Here is a 7,783-nt window from a genome sequence, read left to right on the forward strand (position 1 = left end):
GTGAATATCTGAGATAAAATTTTATTGATTGGCGTTTACGGTTATGAGTTCCCCGTAGTAATTATGGATACAGGTTTTTTTTTTCATATGGGAAGGAAGTTGCTGATTGTTTCCAACTACTAGAAGTTTTTCTGTACGGGTTTTCGTTGGTACATGGTCATAGACTCATTTTAGGAGTCATAGCCACTCTAATCACTGCTGGGTATTCTCTACCGCAATAAGCCCCGCCTAGACACGTGATGACATCACTTGCTTGTCATTTCCCGCCTCTTTTATCTCGATTTTTTATTGTATTTAGTTTCAAACGTACCCAATAGGTGGCTTGTGTGTCGTGTTCTCTAAATATTTGGCTCCGTCAGTAGGTGGCTAAAATAAAGTTGTCCCCCAGCCGCCAGATGACGCGAGTGTCTTTGAGAGAGGACGGAATCTTCGCCATTTTGTTCCAAAACGCCAAGGGAAAAGGTTCTCCAAATTCGTTACGGAATTGCAGGTGTCTATCTACATTTTCAGCATTGAAATTTAGTGGTAAATTTTAGTTTGGATTTCTCAAATGTAATTAATGTAATTATCCTAGACGTTGCTGTGTGAATTTACAGGCAATCTGGCATATAATTTCCACTTGGCCAAATAATCGATCACGTGGACTGAAACTGATTTCCATTTCGCCGAAATGTCGTCCGTTGTTAGCTGTACCTGTTTGGATGTACGTCTCATCTCACGCAGAAACACTACAGAGGTAGTAGAGTAATATTGTTGATAAATTTCCCAGCAATGATGCTATAGATTTTATTAGTTGGTGTTCAGGTTGGAGATCCCGTTGCTCAACTGTTGCAGAATGTGAGAACTCAACAAATTCTTAGCTCCATGGCTGGCATCATGGCCATAGTGGTTTTGTTGCAGCCAGCTGGTGAAAGGTGTGATCGAGTCAAGTTGAGCTGCAGCTGCTGCATGCATTTTATTGAGCTGGTGTTATCCTGTGAAGTGTCATTGCAGGAAGACTTTTTGAAATGGTAAGTTAATTGAATGTATTGGGTGTAACTTGGGAAGTCTTGCATCTTTTCTTTTTTTTTTAAATTCAACTGACAAGTTAACTCTGATCTTATGTAGACAATAAGTGGTGCTATTTCTGGCTTCCAACTAATAGTTTCTGTGAAAGATATCAGAGATAGCGATCAGCTTCCTTTGAGTTAACACTTTCTTCTGCTCAAACTAGAATAAAATTTCCACTCTGTATTGCAAACTTTCTCTAACACTTCAGAATTAGATGTACAGAATTCTCTTTTCCTGGGATTTAATCTTCATTTAAAATTTCAATTGCCAATGGAATCTTGGAAAAAATGTCTGATGTTGTTTGTTTTACACAATTTCTTTTGCATCTTAAGTTTGATCATGGAAAAATAATATTCCTTTTTCCCCATAGGACTTGGTGATACTTAAAGCTATGCCTATGCTGTTCAATGTGCAGTGGTTCTGCAGCTTGTTTCCAGTTGAGAGATGTCATAATGCAGCTGATACAGGATTGAAGAAAAAGAACTGAAGTAGCTGTGCTGGAGTTCTCCTGAAATTGCTGTGCCACAAGAGTTGCAGATAGTGTTTGGTTCCTCATAGAAGTCGATAGAAGTTTATTTAAAGAGTCTGGAGATGATCAGCCACTTCTGCCTTTAACTTATGTAAAACTTCAAAGTTGTAAGAAATACACAAGTCAAGTGCTAAATATGATTTTGTTATAAATTAAGAGACACAGCAAACAAAAAAGTTAAAAGGAATTGCTTTATTGTCCCACCTCCACCCACAATTCCACCACTTTTTACAATAACACACATACATACATACATACATACATTACACTTTAGTTAACCTGTTGGCTGCCACGCCATACAACCCGTAGGTTGTTCTCTACTCTCTACGCGCCATGTCTGAAGGATCCATGACCAAGGTGGGACTTGCCATTGCTGACAAGTCCGGCTGACAGTGGAAGATGGAATGCACGCTATTAGGAGGCCTCTAGGAGGCCCGTGCTAAGGAGGTAGGGGGGAACAAAGGCGTGACAGTCAACGGGTTAACTAACACAAACAACAACATATTAACAACAAATGATGATCCGCGCTGACATTTTGGTGATACCGGAGATTTTTTAGTGTTCATCTTCTCGACGTCTCCTCTGCATTTCCTGAATAAAGACAAAACAATTGTTATTAAGTGAAATGCCAATAAAAGTCACATAATACAGATAGAAACAATAGTCAGGTTTTTTGGCTCAAAGATTTAAAGTTGCAATTTTTTAAATTTAAAATCAAACTTGCAATATTTAGAACTGTAAACAGAACAAAGCTCACTTGCTAGTTTTTTGAAAATTTTCCGGAAGTATACCGGAAGTAACCACAGCGCCTCAACCATTGAGCTGTCGTCAAATTAAACCACATATTCGTGATCTCCATGAAATTTGGGGTCGATTAGGTATGATTTAAACGAAATCCAAAATTTTGCCAAAATCGAGAATTTTCCTGAACTATAGTTCAGGAAAATTTTCAAAACCGGAAGTACGAAAACGTACAAAAACAAACATGAACTTTACCACAAATTTGATGAGGATCACGAATTTGTGGTTCTTTTGTGCGTGGAATGAATATTTACTGAACTACTGACTGAAATGATAAAACCGGAAGTAGAAGAAAAATACATTATCTAAAAATCTAACAAGTGAGCTTTGTTGGTGGAATAGTTATCGTCAGTTTTCACTAAAAAATTTCAAAACAACAGCTGCCAATAAATGTTTAAAGAGATTTTAAAGTAACTGAAACTGACTATTTTGACAGCTGAAAAGCCATCTAGCGTTAGAAAAAAAACGTCTAAGTAACAATACGTTTGCGCGCAAGTAGGGCCTGATTTCGGAATTATTACAGACACAAGTAAGTATACTATTGGAATAGATAATCTACGAAAATAAGTAAATTGTTGCCTTGTCGGGTACCTGGGCATAATCCCGTGGTGAGTGACTGCAGGTGTGTAACAGAGGCACGGAAGCGACGGCTGAAGTGTTCCAACTCGTCAGTGAAGCAAGACAAGTTGTATTTTTGTGTACGACGCGATGAAGCAGAAGCTGGAAAAGTTTACGCCGGGAAGATAAGGATGGAGCAGAACGTTGGTCATGGACAAAAGCCAGCGTTGGCTCAAGAATATCCGTGCCATGACCACACGATTCCACAAAGAAACTGCGTTCTCTGTAAAAAAAAATGTTTTACATAAATGAAAATATAAAAATGAATAAAGCATATCAATCTTTACCTTTTCTAAGAAGCACACTGAAAAGTTCATGATGACAAAACCGTGAAAATGGAATTCACAGCAACCAACAGCATTACTCCACATGTTGAGATAAATTTCCTGATGCTAAAGAAAGTGTCATGAAGTATTGCAGTAGCGTGGTGATAGGTGGTTCACTTCACACTCTTCATGTCACTGAAACTCTAAGGGGAAATGGGACAAGGAAATTCTCTACGTTATTTACAAATTAACACAAATTTACCTGTAAGAAATTTAACTCTACCTATCTCTTAGCTGGGTTGTCTTCTAAACCAAAGTAAAATCAGCGGAAACAACAAACATGCTGTTGCAGCATCTAATGGATGGAAATTGACTGAGCACTAAGTCAAGTAGTCAACTTGTTGGAATGACTGACAGTATGCATCTAGAATTTGAAGAAATAAGTTGGTACAATATAAAAATAAGAAAAATAGGTAAAGATAAACCTACATAAGATACGAAGTAAAATTTGGTATTTGAAATCACAGGAATAAGTATAAATTAGCAACAATTTGTTTCGCTCATTTCGCCTCGTTTCACCATGAAAGAACAACATCGACGACACTGGCGACATCTAGTACGAGTTTTGAATAATGCACAGTTAGTCACAGACAGACATGGAAGACAGTCGTTCTTTTCAGAGCCTGATTGAAGTGATTGACGAATTTGGTAAATTGGTCCACCCATCAATGTGTGAAGTTCCCTTGATGGATTTAGTCGTAATAATTAAAAAAACAAAATTGTTTTTGTTGTAGGCACCATGTTTTTGGCTGAGACACGAATTTTGATGCTGAAAGACTTGGAAACCATACTGTCGACCACGTCGAGAAGCTGAGTAACATTGTGCTTTTACAAAGGTAAAATTAACAATTAAACTGATTGAAATATATGTGGATCATAACATTTGTAATGTTTGAATGCAGGCACCTCTTAATTAAAGGAACTTAAGCCATCCAATATAGGACTTCCATCAAATCGTGTAGGCTGCATGGAAGTCACATTTACCTTTGCTGTGAACATCATGAACACATACACTATTTGAAGGTGACAATCTTATCCAGTTATAGATTTTAATTAAAATGTGATTAAGCTTTGCATTCATTGGTTAGTTTTAACATTTTGGGATTTCGTCAAGTCAACAGCTTCCTTCAGGGTTGTTTTCTGTTATGGATTATTTAAGGGGAGTTTGTTATATGCAAGAAAGGCAGATTCTGAAAGAAGTTTTGTTTATTTGTTCCACTGTAGAGTATCCTTTAAAGTTTAAATGAATTTGTATTTAAATCAGTCATCTAGTTTCATGTAAATTTATTAATTCAAGTTTCCACGATAGGTATAAGATAAAGTTGCCATATAATATTTGGGTTGAATATTTGAAGTGATATGTAGCATATTTTTTTAAAATTTCATACAGCATTTCCAATGAAACTGAAGATTAATTTTACTTTGGTTATAGGTTCATGTTTACGTAGCAGTGGTGTTGCTGTCCAATGTGGCGTGTTGTTGCAGCCTATGGTGGTGAAAGATATCTACATCAAGTTGCTGTTCCTTGTGCATCCAAGGTGCTGGTTTTGTGCTACAGAAGTGACATCCAATATTGTCTTTGATTGCTATTTGTGTCTTTGCAGTTTACCTTTACATATTGAGAAGGAACAAAAAAAATAGTAATACGGGGAGGTTTATGTCAAACAAATAATAAACATGTCCAGCATGGGGGAATGAGGAGGAAGTTGGGGTGGGGTATTTGGTTATGATTTACTAAAAGAAGTGAGGTATATTTTTAATGAATATGCAGTACTTGGTGATAAAATCTGTTGTTAACCTATACCTTCCTGTCATCCTATACCTTCCTCACTTACATATCCATCCCTCAAACCCCATAAGCACCAGCATCAAATCCCACATCCACTTACATCCATTCCTAAAACCTCACAATCTACAACATCAAATTCACACAATTGTTGTGTATCCATTATCAAATTTATATGTAAATAAATAAAATGCCATTGTATAAAATTGTGTAAACTATTTTAATTCCGGAACACATGCAAAATAAACAATTTATTAAACAGAGCGTCCGGTTCAAGACTATTTTTTTTGTGCGAGGCTTTTTAGTAAGCAATCCGCCACACAATTTGACAAAAAGTGATAGTTTGTTTTCACAGAAATTGCGTCAGACGGTAAAAAAATTTCTAGTTCAAAAATCTCATGTAAAAATTAGCATCTGGTCTACTGGTGCAAATTCCGGTTCATTAAGCTTGATTAATTTAGGTGATTGTGGGTAGCTAAAAAATTGAACTAATCCACTTTTTCTGAATATTTTGGTTTTAGATCACTTTGTTATTTTTGGATTTTCTTGTGATCTCTCTTCAAACTATTCTGAAAAAGCGAATTAGTTAAATTTTTTAGCTACCCACAATAGCTTTTAACACATCATCTAAATTAATCAAGCTTAATGAACCGGAATTTGCACCAGTAGACCAGATGCTAATTTTTACATGAGATTTTTGAACTAGAAATTTTTTTACCGTCTGACGCAATTTCTGTGAAAACAAACAATCACTTTTTGTCAAATTGGGTGGCGGATTGCTTGCTAAAACTCGCACATGCAGTGTCGGCGTAGATCCAGGGAGATTACCTGGAAATGGAAGAGGAGAGAAGAGTGCGAGGCAAGTTTTACTGGGGAGCGATTAGTCATACTAGGCTTCCGGGTTAGACTCATGACCCTCAGATCATGCGCCTTCCAAGTCCCCGTTCGACCAGAGCCCTCCCCTCCTCCTGGTTTCACAGCGGGTGAGTGACCACCGGCGGGCGTTGGTTAGTGGTTAGTTAGGGAAACGGGGCCACAGAAAAGAAGGGAGCCCAGAAATACTGTACACTTGTAATTTAATCTAACTACGCAATTTATCAGTCTTGGATTACAGCATTCTCTCGTCGGTTTTCAGTTTCACGGAGTCCATGATCAGTAGTGAAGGATTACCCTGTAAGCAGAACCAACATTTAATCTGGATGACAATAATTTTCAATAAGACTGTAGCGACAAAAAGCAATACCTCAAATCAAGAGGGACTATGTAAGGAGCTTATTAGGGAGATTCAAGGGTAGCAGCCATTAGGTTAGCAAACTAGGGACCTTGACACCTTGTTGACTTTTCTGAAAGAACATAACTTTTCATAAAGTCTGTCATGCAAATTTAGGAACCTGAAGGTGAGAACCTGTAAATAAAAAAATAAAAAAATGTTTTAAAAATAAGTAAAAGAATAATTAAACAGTTTTAAGTATATACTCACGCAATATTTTTCTCGCCAAAATCACCATCTCGTCCAAGGAAACGCCATCACACATCGCGAACATCCAAAAATCTAAAGGGTAAAACTCCGTGCTATGTTAACAGCAGGGTAGTAGAAGCAGATTGGGTAGTCGAATGATGCTTAAAAGATGTTCATGTAGGCCGCATCTTCTCGGTCATTACCTAAATGCTTAAATCAAGAAACAAAATGTAAACAAAATTTAAATTTAGTGACATGACAATGAAGTTACACAGGTAACACCAATCAGCTTTCCTAAGCAATCCAGAAGATGGAATGAGTCAAGTTCGATGACAGAACGAATGATCCGCGTTCAACGTGTGGTAATTGCCTTGTTTTGGAGTGACAACAAGACATTTGGTCTTATAGACCATATCTAAATAAGAAACAAAACAATCGTTAAAATTGCTATTAGTATGACAATTTCTCTAAATTCAATGTAAACATAACTTATAATGATGATAGCATGATCACAATATTTAACCTCTTTTTTGTTGTTGACAAATAGGGAGATTCAAGGGTAGCAGCCAATAACGGGTTAGCAAACAAGGAATCTTGTTGACTGTGAGTCCTTTATCTTGAAAGGAAATAACTTCTCATAAAGTCAGTCATGCCAATTTAGAAACCTGTAAATAAAACAAAAATTCATATTAGACTGCAATTAATAAAGTTCAGTAACATGACAAGTGAACTTACACATCAAACCACCAATCAGTTATCAAAGATTCTCTAGAAGACGGAATGAGAGTCCATGTTGGGGTCGGTGATCTAGCAAGTTCAATATAAACAGCCAATATAATTAAGATTAATCCTAATGAAACATGAGAACAATATATGTTTTAGCATGAAATAAAGCTAGTGTTGGTTTTTACCTGTATCATTTCGATGACACATTCAGTAGAATACAATGAGTTTGAACAGAATAGTTGACGGTGGCTACACGACTTTCACGTTTCCTCTGACTGTAAGTTGATGAAAAACATTAAGGTTATCCAATAACATATACACGGAATAGATTAATAGAGCACATCACCGACAAGTTGCACACGAAATCACTCGAGTTTACCTATGAATTCAATGGTAATTTTCGAAGCTAGCTTAACGTTGACTGTTGACTCCTCTTCTCACGTTCTGCTGACGATCGAATAAGCAAAGAAAATTTCGCGTTTTGGTGG

At 36.8% G+C, this 7,783-nt stretch overlaps 4 long non-coding RNA genes across 4 annotated transcripts; 2 read left to right on the forward strand and 2 right to left on the reverse strand.

Annotated features, from left to right (window-relative positions):
• Nucleotides 1–354: 354 nt before the first annotated feature.
• Nucleotides 355–1,714, forward strand: LOC124201937. The gene is made up of 4 exons (XR_006877799.1): nucleotides 355–525; nucleotides 597–736; nucleotides 794–1,010; nucleotides 1,421–1,714. It is a non-coding gene; the product is annotated as an uncharacterized LOC124201937 (long non-coding RNA).
• A 334-nt stretch (nucleotides 1,715–2,048) lies between these two features.
• Nucleotides 2,049–3,345, reverse strand: LOC124201938. The gene is made up of 3 exons (XR_006877800.1): nucleotides 3,286–3,345; nucleotides 2,972–3,221; nucleotides 2,049–2,170 (listed from the first exon to the last, which is right to left on the reverse strand). It is a non-coding gene; the product is annotated as an uncharacterized LOC124201938 (long non-coding RNA).
• Nucleotides 3,346–3,878: 533 nt separating this feature from the next.
• On the forward strand, nucleotides 3,879–5,318 carry LOC124201939. Its single transcript, XR_006877801.1, has 4 exons — nucleotides 3,879–3,972; nucleotides 4,059–4,160; nucleotides 4,227–4,347; nucleotides 4,757–5,318. It is a non-coding gene; the product is annotated as an uncharacterized LOC124201939 (long non-coding RNA).
• A 1,669-nt stretch (nucleotides 5,319–6,987) lies between these two features.
• On the reverse strand, nucleotides 6,988–7,742 carry LOC124201940. The gene is made up of 3 exons (XR_006877802.1): nucleotides 7,675–7,742; nucleotides 7,481–7,570; nucleotides 6,988–7,376 (listed from the first exon to the last, which is right to left on the reverse strand). It is a non-coding gene; the product is annotated as an uncharacterized LOC124201940 (long non-coding RNA).
• Between the last annotated feature and the right edge of the window lie 41 nt (nucleotides 7,743–7,783).

The sequence above is a fragment of the Daphnia pulex genome, chromosome 9 (assembly GCF_021134715.1).
Source record: "Daphnia pulex isolate KAP4 chromosome 9, ASM2113471v1".
Lineage (NCBI taxonomy): Eukaryota > Metazoa > Arthropoda > Branchiopoda > Diplostraca > Daphniidae > Daphnia > Daphnia pulex.